Source organism: Pelmatolapia mariae, linkage group LG17, assembly GCF_036321145.2.
Source record: "Pelmatolapia mariae isolate MD_Pm_ZW linkage group LG17, Pm_UMD_F_2, whole genome shotgun sequence".
NCBI classification, from domain to species: domain Eukaryota; kingdom Metazoa; phylum Chordata; class Actinopteri; order Cichliformes; family Cichlidae; genus Pelmatolapia; species Pelmatolapia mariae.
Window position 1 is genome coordinate 40,234,000 of NC_086242.1, and position 12,483 is coordinate 40,246,482.

Genomic DNA, 12,483 nt, shown 5'->3' on the forward strand with positions numbered 1-12,483 from the left:
CAGTGCAGATATATATATAGAGAGAGTATACAAGTATATATGATTACGTAGTGTATATGTGAGTATATGTCTGGTGCACACAGATATATATGTCATAAAAATCCACAACATGACGTCACCTCAGACTCCATTCTCCTGAGTTGCTCACTCAAGTTCCTCCATTTTTGGTAGTCACCCCACAGGTTCTCAATGGGATTCAAGTTAGAACTTTGTGCAGGCCAGTAAGTAACATGCACTTTGTTCTTCTAGAGAGAGTTCTTCACCAGGAGCAGCTCAAGGGTCGCTCAGTCATCCCCCCACTTTCAGCATTCTGGGTGGCCAGCCCCCCTCCCCTGTCTGTAGACAGCACGAGACAAATGGTCAGCTCTGCGGATGGACCCTCAGGTCTTGACATCTACCCCTCTCTTGCCGCCGCCCCAAGCAGGAGCAGCTGGAGGGCAGTTGTCAGGAAGACGGCGTGGGTTCCAGTCTGGCCTCTCCTTTGAAGCTGTGACCGGTCACACAGCCTCTCATTAAAGTATGTAAAGGAGTGGAGAGATAGTCTCATTCAGAGAACCAAGGTTACAAGGTAACCACGAGTTCTTTCCACTTCTTACTCCTGTTCTTAAACCCTGGAACACTTTAGAACCCTGTGACCATTTTATATATAAATCTTTTGTTATCCATCTTATGCTTGTTTTAAAGAAGTCTAAACTGATAGACTATTAGTCTAAACTAATAATTCAGTTGCTTGGAGAAGGTCCTTTAGCTGGTATAACGTGAAGCAATCATTTTCCGTATGATCTTATCAGTCTCTCACATCATCCATCCATCCATCCATCCATTTTCTTCTGCTTATCCGGGGCCGGGTCGCGGGGGCAGCAGCCCAAGCAAAGAAACCCAGACCTCCCTCTCCCCAGCCACCTCCTCCAACTTATCCGGGGGAACACCAAGGCGTTCCCAGGCCAGCCGAGAGATATAATCTCTCCAGCGTGTCCTGGGTCTGCCCCGGGGCCTCCTCCCGGTGGGACATCCCCGGAAAACCTTCTTGCCAGCTATGCACACTATCCACAAAACACATGTAGACTGGTTGGGCAAACTCCCATGTGCTCTCAAGTATCCTCGAGAGGATAAAGAGCTGGTCTAGTGTTCCACGACCCGGACGAAAACCGCATTGTTCCTCCTGTATTCGAGGTTCGACGGACTCTCTTCTCCAGCACCCTGGCATAGACTTTCCCAGGGAGGCTGAGGAGTGTGATTCCTCTGTAGTTGGAACACACCCTCTGGTCCCTTTTCTTAAAGTTGGTGACCACTGGGGGTGTGGTTAGCAAGCAATGGCGTAAGATGTTTTTTGGAAGAGCTGCACACCAGCCTATAATTTTTTATTCATATCCATCTGTTTTTTGACACCTTTCTGTTGATTCCTGATGTTTATATATATTTTATAACAATGACGAAAACTAAAGCTTCAAAAGCCCGTGAAAAGACTGAGAAAATCGGAGAAGATCAAGGTGAGTCAGCGAGTGTGGCTAACGAGCACGCGCTAGCTGAGGAGCCAAGTACAAATAGCCCCGTGACTTCCCAAGTAGCTAACCCGACGTCAGCTGACATAATGAGTGCAATTGCTAGATTGGAGACTTCGGTTGATAGCAAATTAACTGCTATTTCAACCACGATGAACGCTATGGAGGCCACTCTGTCCACTGTAACTGGGAGGATACATGATATTGAGGAAGCTGTAAATGGGCATGACGAGAGGATTGCCGTTTTAGAGGTGCTCTGCGACTTGCTCCAGAAATGATACGATTTACATCACAAAAAATTGGATGACCTCGAGTCGCGGTCAAGACGACAGAATATCAGGATCCTTGGAGTTGCGGAGGGGACGGAGAAAGGAAACCCACTGGACTTTGCTTCTGAGCTTATTCCTAAGCTTCTGGGGAGTGAGAACTTCACGGACAGGGTCGTGGTGGATAGAGCACACCGTGCCCTGGGCCCCAAGCCAGCTGACGGGGACCAGCCTCGTCCTTTTATTACTGCACTACTATCAAACCCGTGAGCGTATCCTGAGGCAGGCAGCACAAAAAGCTCCGCTGCAGTACAACGGGGCGAAAGTTTTCATCTTTCCGGATCTGACCTGAGGTGCTGGCACGGCGCAAGAAGTTTGACAAGGTCCATAAACGGTGCAGGGCGGCCAATCTACGCTACGGCTTTATTCATCCAGCTCGATTTCGGGTGACGCTGGACGGGGTCACACAGACTTTTGATAAGCCGGAGGCAGCAAGATTCCTGGACCAGAAACTGGCCATGGGTACAAATGAGTAGGACTTTTCAACACAACGGTTTACTTCCTCAGTTATATGTTTCTTCTGCATAAGCCTTATTTTTACTGTTCTTATGGGCATGTTGATGTGGGCTCATACAGTTTAGGTCAGTATTATTGCTGTTATTACTTCCTACAATATGGAGAGTATAAGCCCTCAGTGTCTTTGTTTACTCTTTGATTTGCTGTATGGGAGCCTAGTAAAGCTCACACATATACGGGTTTATGTTTTGTTTTTAATTTATTTTCTTTTTTTTTTCTTTCTTTTTTTTCTGGGGGGGGGGGGGGTTAAAGAACATTTTATAAAGTGTTTTATAAATCTCCTTTTGGTGGTGTGGGGCTGTGGGATGGGTTAGGGGTAGGATTGTAGCTACTACTATGTTCCTATTGGATATATTGGGTGGAGAAGGGCTTCGATTGGGGAGGCCCCTCATTTTTAGTGGGACTGTTCTTAGTGCTAAATGTAATAATTACAGAGTGTATAAGTACTGGTTAGCTAGTCAAATTAAGATAAGTAACATTTATGTTAAACACATTCAATAAGACTACACTGAGGTTGGTCAGTTGGAATGTGAAAGGCCTGGGTAATCCTGTAAAAAGCGCTAAAGTTCTTGCACACCTATTGCAACCTGACATAATTTTTTTACAGGAGACGCATGCTAAGTGCAAGGTTCAATGTGTGCTCCGTGCTAATTGGTTGGGTCAGGCATACAATGCTAATTTTGGAGCTAAAGCAAGAAGGGTTGCAATTTTGTTCAGGAGGAATATTCCTTTCTGTCAAAGCACTGTTACTTTGGATCCAGGGGGAAGGCACCTAATTCTTACAGGTCTCTTGAACTCCTTACCCGTCACTTTTGTAAATGTATACGGTCCTAACTTTGATTGCCCTGAGTTTTTTCAAAAGACTTTTAAGCTGTTGCCAAATGTGAATAATTCTAATATTATAATAGCTGGGGATATGAATCTGGTACTGGACATCGGCTCATACCCAACAGTCTAAATCCAGTCATGTTGTGAAGAGTGCATTGAAAAATATGAACATGGTGGATACTTGGAGACTACTTTATCCCACAGGCAGGGCTTACTCCTTTTTCTCTTCCGTTCATGGGTCGTATTCTCGTATTGATTATATCTTTCTGGACTCTAAACGTATTCCAATTATGAGGGATGTTACCTACCATCCTATTTTAATTTCTGACCATGGCCCTGTGTTCATTGATCTGGATTTTGCAGATTTAGCCAACTTACAGAGAAGAAACTGGCACTTTGATCCAACTCTGCTTAAAGATGAGACCTTTCATAAGAAATTGGAGAAGCACATTTTGGATTATATTAATGATAATGATAAAGGTGATATTAACGATGCAATTCTCTGGGAGAGTATGAAGGCGGTAATTCGAGGCCACATTATTTTGTTCTCTGCAGCTAAACGTAAATCCCAGGAAATGGCTTTGAAGGATCTGGAGTCAAATATACGGCAGCTAGAACAAACTTATCAATTCTCTCCCACAATAGAATTACTGGGCAAAATTACTAAATTGAAGTGTGAGTATAATTCTCTGCTCAGCAAACAAGTTTGCCTTCAAATCACTAAGTGTAAGCAAAGATTTTTTGAATTGGGTGATAAGCCTCATAGGTTACTTGCAAGATTACTCAGAAAAACACAAGCATCACAAATGATACTATCGATCAATAACAAACATGGACAGACCACTAGAAACCCCCAACAAATAAACAAGTGTTTTGAAGATTTTTATCGTAATCTTTATAGCTCTAAAAGTTCTGCGAGTCAGTCATTCATTGAGGACTTTCTGGAAAAGTGTAATCTCTCAAAATTAGATGATGAGGCAGTTGCAGATTTGGAGGCGGACTTCACATTGGATGAGATTAAGACAGCTATTCAACAGATGTCAAATAATAAGGCCCCTGGGCCAGATGGTTTTGGAGCAGAGTTTTATAAAGCTTACACCTCATTGCTAGCCCCTCTGATTTTGCGTATGTTTAACTATTCAAAATTGTCTGGCTCTTTGCCAAGTTCATTGTATCATGGTGTAATCTCATTGAGTCTTAAAAAAGATCGCGATCCTATGTCTGTCTCGTCCTATCGGCCTATATCTCTCCTTTCTGTTGAGACCAAGATATTAACAAAAGTTTTATCAAACCGCCTTAAGATCATATTGCTAAACGTATACATCCAGATCAAACAGGGTTTATCCCTAACCGCTACATTTATTTTAATTTGCGTAGATTATTTAATCTCATATATAGTCCTGCTAGGTGTTCAGATGACTCTGTGGTAATAGCTTTGGATGCTGAAAAAGCTTTTGATCAGGTCGAGTGGCCGTATATGTTTACTGTATTATCCAAATTTGGATTTGGTGATTCTTTTATCAATTGGATTAGAATTTTGTACAAAGGACCTATGGCCTCGGTGAGGACTAATAATAATGTATCAAACCCTTTTTGATTGCACAGGGGCACGCAACAGGGAGATCCCATTTCTCTATTTATTTTTGCCCTGGCCCTAGAACCTTTAACAGCTCGTATACGGCTAAGTTCTGATATACTACCGATTATACATCAGGGTATTCCTCATAAGTTCTCTGCTTATGCTGATGACGTAGTTGTATTCATATCAAAACCTAAGACCTCGATCAGTCCACTATTGCAACTTATTAACGAATTTGGCTTTCTCTCAGGGTATAAGATAAATTGGACGAAAAGTGAGCTTATGCCTCTGTCGAATGGGGTGAACATGGCTTATCTGCATAATACTCCATTTAGAATAGCGCTAGATAAATTTGAATGTCTCGGTATCACAGTCACACGTAAGTTGTCACAACTTTTAAAGCAAAATTGGGATAGAAAAGTTATTCAACTGGAGAAGAATATTGAGTTTTGGATCACATTGCCAATTTCCATGGTGGGGCGGATTAATGCCATCAAAATGGTAGTTTTGCCCAGATTTTTGTACATCTTTCAGTCAATCCCAGTGTGCATTCCCCAGTCATATTTTAAAAAGCTGGATTCTATTGTATCCTCCTTTCTGTGGTCGGTACGGTTCCTAGAATTTCCATAAAAAATCTTGTTAAACATAAGACTTGTGGTGGCCTTGGACTCCCAAATTTTAGATTATATTATATGTGTCAGGGTTTCTGGGTCATTGACCCAGTATTTTCAGTTCACGTTCACTGTTTATCTACTGCCTGTTCCACTTCCTGTTTTATTGTGTTAACCTTGGTCTGTGTGCATTATGTTCCCGTTTATCATTAGTTCATTATGTTCAGCTGTTCACTCACCTGTCACCTATCAGTCATTATTCAGCCAGTATACTTAAGTCCTCAGCTCTCTCCTGGTCTTTGTCGTGTCATTGGTGTTATGTTGTCGTTCCCGTTAGTGCTCAGTTATTCATCCAGCCACTCAGTCTTTCAGTCAGCTAGTCAGTCCTACCGTTCCTGCTTTGTTCATTCACCCGCTCCAATAAACCCTCATCATTTCTGCACCGTGAGTCCTGCGTTTGGGTCATCTCTTCCACGCCCCCACACACAAAACCTGACAATATGGCTGCACACTTAAATATTTTTTCATTTTGGCGAAGGTGTACTCCAGATTCTGATTTGGAAGGACAGCCTTCATGGTTGATGATGGAACATCTGTCTTGTAGACAAACTTGTCTTCCAGCCCTGCTTAATAGCCCGATAAAAGTGAAGAATATACTATATGGCAGAAATCCTGTAATTCAAAATTCAATTAAGGTCTGGAACCAACTATTGGGCACAGTAAAGGCTCCTAAAATGTATCTGGATGCTCCAATATGTAACAATCATGCCTTCAGACCTGGGCTGGAGGACATCACATTTGTGACATGGCAAGGAAGAGGGATTTGTTCTCTCAAAGATATTTACATTGATGGACATTTTCCATCTTTTCAGCAATTGAGGGTGAAATTTAATCTTCCAAATTCACATTTTTTCAGATTTTTACAGTTGAGACATTTCATCAAAGCATCTATTCCACAATATGATTTGAGTCTTCGAAACTCAGTGCTTGACAGCTTCGTGTCAGTTGAGCCCTACACTAGAGGTGCTGTGTCTCGCTTTTACAGGGCCTTACTAGATATATGCAATCCTTCATCTGATACTTTTAGGGAGCAGTGGCAGGAAGAACTGGGGGTGGATGTGACTGATGATGTTTGGCAAGAGTGCATTAAGAATATATATTGTAGTTCTATAAATGCTAGACATAATCTGATCCAATTCAAAGTTGTGTATAGGTTGCATTTTTCTCCCACTAAAGTGGAAAAAATATATAAGAACATTTCAGCCCTCTGTGTTAAGTGTTCAAGTGATCAAGTGAGACGCCGAAGGAGAGGAAAGTGAGCCGGCGCACTCGTGCGTCTGAGGAGACGCGGACTGCGAACTGCTCTTCCTGGGATCTTCCTTTCCAACGTACGCTCACTCAGGAATAAGATGAACGAGCTGGCCCTGATGAGAAGCATGAACAGAGATTTTGCCTCCTCCTGTGTCTTATGTTTTACGGAGTCATGGCTCTGTGAGAACATCCCAGACTGCGCGCTCAAGCTGGAGGGTTTTCATCTGCTGCGTGTGGACCGGCAGGCCTCTCTCTCTGGTAAGACCACAGGTGGAGGCATCTGCTTCTACATTAATAGTGGCTGGTGCACAGATGTAACGGTGATTGCTCAGCACTGCTCTTCCTCTCTGGAATACCTTTTTATTCACTGCAAACCATTTTATTCTCCGCGGGAGTTTGCTTCATTCATCTTGGCCGCTGTTTACATCCCGCCAGATGCGGATGTGCAGGCAGCTCAGTGCGCCCTCGCGGAGCAGATACTGCACATGGAGCAGACATTCCCGGACTCCCTCATTATTGCTCTTGGGGACTTTAATAAAGCCAATCTGAGCCAAGAGCTTCCCAAATACAAGCAGTATATTAAATGCCCGACCAGAGAGGAGAGGACATTGGATCACTGCTACAGGACGATCAGCGGGGCCTATCGTGCGGTGCCCCGCGCTTCACTCGGACTTTCTGACCACGTCATGGTCCACCTGATCCCCACGTACAGACAGAGGCTGAAGCTCTCCAAACCTGTCGTGAGGACTAAAAAACTGTGGAGCAACGAGGCTGTGGAGGAGCTTCGCACGTGTTTGGAGTCTACAGACTGGGACACAATGAAGGCTGCTTCTAACAGCTTGGACGAGTTTACGGACATTGTCACCTCCTATATCCACTTCTGTGAGGACAGCATTGTGCCATCACGCACCAGGGTGAGTTATAACAATGACAAACCCTGGTTCACTCCTAAACTCAAAAAGCTGTGGCTGGAAAAGAGAAAGAAAGGCGTACAGAAGCGGAGACAGGGACTGCTACAGAGAGGCCAATTACAGGTTCACTAAAGAAGTGGACATTGCGAAACATCAGCACTCTGAGAAGATGCAGCAGCAGATCTCAGAGAATGACTCGGCCTCTGTGTGGAAAAGTTTTAGGAATATCACCAACTACAAGCCTAAAACCGCCCACTCCACTGATGACTTGCTCTTGTCCAACACCCTTAACGACTTTTACTGCCGTTTTGACGAGCCATCAAGCAGCCTTCACACCTCCAACAGCCCCAACAATAGAGACACTTTGGACACTCATTCTCCCACCTCTCCCCCCTCCATAGAGCCATCACCACCATCAAACACTTCACCTACAACACCTCCCTCCACACCCCACACCAAGGAGGATTTCACACAACCTTCTCCCACTACAACTCTTCATATTCATGAAGCAGATGTGAGGAAGCAGTTTAAGAGTCTGAATGCTCGAAAAGCTCCTGGCCCAGACGGTGTGTCTCCTGCCACCCTCAGACACTTTGCAAACGAGCTGGCCCCAGTGTTTTCTGGCATTTTCAATTCCTCACTGCAGGCATGTCATGTGCCTGCCTGCTTCAAGTCCTCTACCATAATCCCTGTCCCCAAGAAACCAAGGATCACTGGACTAAATGACTACAGACCTGTGGCTCTGACATCTGTGGTCATGAAGTCATTTGGTTCTCTCCTACCTCAAGACCCTCACGGCCCCCCTCCTGGACCCCCTGCAGTTTGCATACAGGTCTGTAGACGACGCTATCAACATGGCTCTACACTTCATCCTGCAGCATCTGGACTCCCCAGGAACCTACACCAGGATCCTGTTTGTGGACTTCAGCTCTGCCTTTAACACCATCCTTCCAGACCATCTCCAAGGCAAGCTTTCCCAGATGAATGTGCCTGATCCCATCTGCCGGTGGATCACTGACTTCCTGACGGACAGGAAGCAGCATGTGAGGCTGGGAAAGAATGTCTCGGACTCCCGGACCATCAGCACCGGCTCCCCTCAGGGCTGTGTTCTTTCTCCTCTGCTCTTCTCCCTGTACACCAACTGCTGCACCTCCACCCACCAGTCTGTCAAGCTAATCAAGTTTGCAGATGACACCACCGTTATTGGACTCATCTCGGACGGGGATGAGTCTGCCTACAGAAGGGAGGTTGAACATCTGGTGTCCTGGTGCAGCCACAACAACCTGGTGCTGAATGCCCAGAAGACAGTGGAGATTATTGTGGACTTCAGGAAGCACACAGCCTCACTGCCCCCCATCATCCTGACTGACACCCTCATCACCTCTGTGGACTCATTCCGCTTCCTGGGCACCACAATCACCCAGGACCTGAAGTGGGAGCCCACCATCACCTCCGTTATAAAGAAAGCCCAGCAGAGGATGTACTTCCTGAGGCAGCTGAAGAAATTCAACCTGCCAGTACGGACGATGATGCAATTCTACACTGCAATCATCGAGTCCATCCTCACCTCCTCCATCACCGTGTGGTACGCTGGAGCCACCATCAGGGACAAACAGAGACTGCAGCGTGTTGTGCGCTCTGGTGAGAAGATGATTGGCTGCAGACTCCCATCTCTGCAGGACCTGTACACCTCCAGGACACTGGGGCGTGCAGCTCGGATCACAGCTGACCCTTCTCACCCTGGACACAGTCTGTTTGACCTGCTCCCCTCAGGCAGGAGGCTCCGGTCCATTCGCACCAGAACCCCAGCCACAAGAACAGTTTCTTCCCCTCTGCTGTTGAACTCATGAACAATAACCATATGACTGTTCCCACCACTAACACATGACCCTACGCTGTGTTCACTGCATCATTCCATGTTTGGCACTGATCTCCACCTGCACTCATGTATATATCTATCTACTTAGCACTTTTAATTCTTTAATTCTTATTTTTATGTCTATTTAAGCGTTATATGACAGTACCGCAGCAATTTCCTAATGTTGTAAACCTGCTCAACATTTGGCAATAAAACCCCTTCTGATTCTTCTTCTTCTGATTCTGATTGAGGAACTTTATCTCACTGTTTCTTTCAATGCCAAAAACTACAGCTTTTTTGGAATCGTCTGTTTGATTTTCTGACCAAAGCCATTGGCAGGGAGGTCCCATGTACCCCCTTTGCAGCATTGTTCGGGGTGTCTGAACCGGGATGGGCAAGGGACAAGACAGAGACGCGGGTTGTGTCAATGACTACGCTTGTGGCTATAAAACTGATACTTCTTTGCTGGAAGTCTGATAAACGTCCTACCTTCGAAATGTGGTTGAGAGAATATTCCATCTGGAGAAAATCAGGTTTACCTTGTCTAACCGAGAGTGTTTTATAAGATTTGGCAACCAGTCATTAGCCTAATGGATAAACTTAACCCTTGTATGGTGTTCGGGTCTGTGAGACCCGTTTTCACTTTTTTTCAAAAGAAAAATTAGACAATTAATTATTTTTTCAACCTGAAATTCATTGGCTTTGGCTTATTTTCTGTGAAGAACATAAATCCGAACAAATTTTCAACGACCTCATACTGTACCTCCCCCCACGCATTTACATTACACACAAGGTGTTCGGTTCCACTGGACCCAGGTCTAATAAAAGTGTTGAAAGTGTAGGTCCTGTGTTCCCATACTCTGTCTTCCTTCTTTCTGGTGCTGCTGATAGTGTTTTCTTCCCCTCCCGCTCCCGCACAAAGTTGCAACATTATTGAAAATTCAACTATCAACACCGTCTGCTCTTACATTCCTGCACATTTTACCCTCTTTCTTGAGGGATCCAAATTTTATTTTCTCATACCCTGTCCCACCTGCAAATTATGGGCATAATACTATAAATAAGACTTTGCCAGTGTGGTTCTTTATCACAACTGATCAAGATGGCAAAAGATTATCTGCTGCGAGGGCCTTCCAATTGATTTTGGAAGAGAGAGGAGCTTTGGATGATGATGTTGACAAAGAGGTTTCAGAATATTTCACATTTCTGAAAATTCAGAGTCTGACAGTGACTTTGAAGAAGAGGATGAGGTTGAGCACCATTTAGTAACAAAACGAAGACGAGTACCCCATCAGCAGCCAGCTCCAGGACCAGAACAAGCCCACCAGACAGCAAGTGAAGAAATATGGATGTCAATAAATGGTGAAATTGAATGGTCTTCTTGCCCAAGAAATGAGCCAGCCTGCAGAGCTGCTACTGTGATAAGCCAGGGCCAACACGGCTGACAGTTACTCATGTGCAGGACATCAAGTCTTCATTTGAGCTTTTCATCCCAGATTCCATCCAGAAAATTATTCTGGATTGCAGTAATCTAGACGGAAGGTGTGTTTTTGGAGAGAGTTGGAAGGAGATGGACCAAATTGATCTAAGAACCCCAAAGGCCTACTTTAGGGTTCTTATCCTTGCAGGAGTTTTCAGGTCCAAAGGGGAATTCACAGAATCCCTGTGGGATGCAGAAACCGGCAAGAACCTTTCCGTGCATCAATGTCTCTGGAAAACTTCCACAAAATTTCCAGGATTATCCGTTTTGATAACCGAGACGACAGACCAGCTCGACGACAGAGAGACAAGCTAGCTGCCATCAGGACAGTGTGGGATAAGTGGGTGCATCGCCTCCCCGTTTTACAACCCTGGGCCTAATGTCACCATTTATGAGCAGCTGATCCCATTTAGTTGTGAAAAATATTGCTTCACGTGTAAATGTGTTGTCTTTCCACTCACTCCACTTGATTATAACTGATTTAATTTTTTTTATAACATTTTACAAAAAAAAACCGAGAAGCACATTAATTCATAAATCAAATCAAAATCACTTTTATTGTCACGTCACATGTGCAGGTACACTGGTACAGTACATGAGAGTGAAATTCTTGTGTGCGAGCTTCACAAGCAACAGAGTTGTGCAAAAATACAATAACGTAAAAAAATAAAGGAAAAGTAAAATTAAACACAAAAAACAGCTGTTGCTTGGGGGAGCTCGCGACGAGGCTGCCATACTCGGCGCCATCTTAGCTATCTATCTAAATGTGATCTAACAAAGGTAAAGGGAAAAAATTAACCATGTTTGCTGTTCATATGGCTTGTAATTGGGATGAAGTAAACATCTGTTGAGTACTTTAGCATAAAATTGTTTGATAGTGTTAATTTGGAAAGCCAAAACTCTAGCGGGTCCACCAGACCCATGAACACTGGCTGAGTAACAAAAATACGAACACCACACAAGGGTTAAGTGAAATGTACTCTGTTTTAACATTTATGTATGCTGTATTACCACCTTGTTGACTTGCCGTCCACCTTCTATTGTGTTCTCTTGAAGGTGATTGTTGTATACTGTTCAATTATAAAATCAATAAAAATATATTGGAAAAAAAAAAAGATGGGGACCACCACCCTGGTCTGCCAGTCCAGGGATACTGCCCCTGATCTCCACGAAACATTGTGTGGGACGTGTCAACCAAGACAGCCCTACAACATCCAGAGCCTTGAGGAACTAGGGGCAGACGTTATCTACCAAGGAGTAGTTTAACTGCCTCAGAGACCTCGCCCCCAGAGATTGGTGGGTCATCCCCTTCGTCCCCAGACTCTGCTTCCACCACGGAAGACGTGCCAGTAGGATTGAGATCCTCGAAGTATTCCTTCCACCGCCTGACAATTTTCTCAGTCGAAGTCAGCAGCACTCCACCCGCACTATACACAGTGCAGGTAGAACACCACTTCCCCCTCCTGAGTCACCTGACGGTTTACCAGAATCTCTTCGAGGCAGTCCCAAAGTCTTTTTCCATGGCCTCTCCGAACTCCTCCTACACCCGAGTTTTTGTTTC